This window comes from Trachymyrmex septentrionalis, unplaced genomic scaffold (assembly GCF_001594115.1).
Source record: "Trachymyrmex septentrionalis isolate Tsep2-gDNA-1 unplaced genomic scaffold, Tsep1.0 scaffold14, whole genome shotgun sequence".
NCBI classification, from domain to species: Eukaryota; Metazoa; Arthropoda; class Insecta; order Hymenoptera; family Formicidae; genus Trachymyrmex; species Trachymyrmex septentrionalis.
Window position 1 is genome coordinate 488134 of NW_017304543.1, and position 974 is coordinate 489107.

General features: G+C 25.7%; 1 protein-coding gene across 1 annotated transcript in view; it reads left to right on the plus strand.

The window, feature by feature from the left end:
• LOC108745473 (riboflavin kinase) overlaps positions 1-974 on the plus strand; it is a 3554-nt gene that overhangs the window by 1756 nt on the left and 824 nt on the right. The gene's annotated exons all lie outside the window — the stretch shown is intronic.

The following is a 974-nucleotide window of genomic DNA, read 5'->3' on the forward strand; positions in this document are numbered from 1 at the left end:
TATATACATATATGACATTTAATTTTCTCTTTTTTAAGTTTATTGATTTTGTAATCGTAAAACGATTTTTTTATTATAATCACTGCTATTTTATCAAAATGATGACGATAACGTTATTTGCTGAGTAAAAGGAAGTTATGTTAGAATATAGACTCGTACAAGTCGTAATACGTGTGAAACGTAGTATTGATAAGGAAAAACTGTTCCCATATTGTATTGTTTATAACAACGTGCTCTAGAAAGCATCTAAATCATGCTCTAAAATGATAATTAATAATGCGACACGCCTTAAATAATAGTGATTAATGCGATTGTGACAAATAAAAATTTTATTACATTTTCTCTGAGAAGAAGTACGAGTTGAATGAGATTCGAGGCATTGTGATAAAAATATTTCCCTTCATGAAAAGAGGAGACATTTAAAAAGCTTTTTAAAATCACAAAAAAAATTGTAAACAAATTGCGAGCTATAGATTTATGCATTAGGAAATTGAGAAAAAGAAGGCTTTTAGAATATTTTAAAAATATCAAAGAAATCTTAAAATCCAGTGGACACCGTGAATTTGATGAAACTCCGATTAATTTAATCGATGATGAATTCAGCAAGCGATCTTTTAATGTAAAATAATTAATTTTTCGTCATTTAATATTAGAAAAAAAATATTAGGTTAAGGACAGCGATTTTGTACTTCGAATATTTTGTAATTCGGCCGGTTAAATTAATCTAAGTTAATCTGACTTTGAAGTTATCATAAAATAAATATTGTAGCACGTAATACTATATGCTTAAACTTCGTTTGAAACGCGAAATGCGTAGAAAATATATTTTTTCAAATATATTTGGTATTTTTTTTTTTTTGGAAACTTAAATTCTCTTTTTAGGACTTTAAATTCTCTTACATCAGCAGTTTCCATATTATTTAATTTATATATTATTTAATTTATATTTAACTTTGTGATCAGCATATATATAA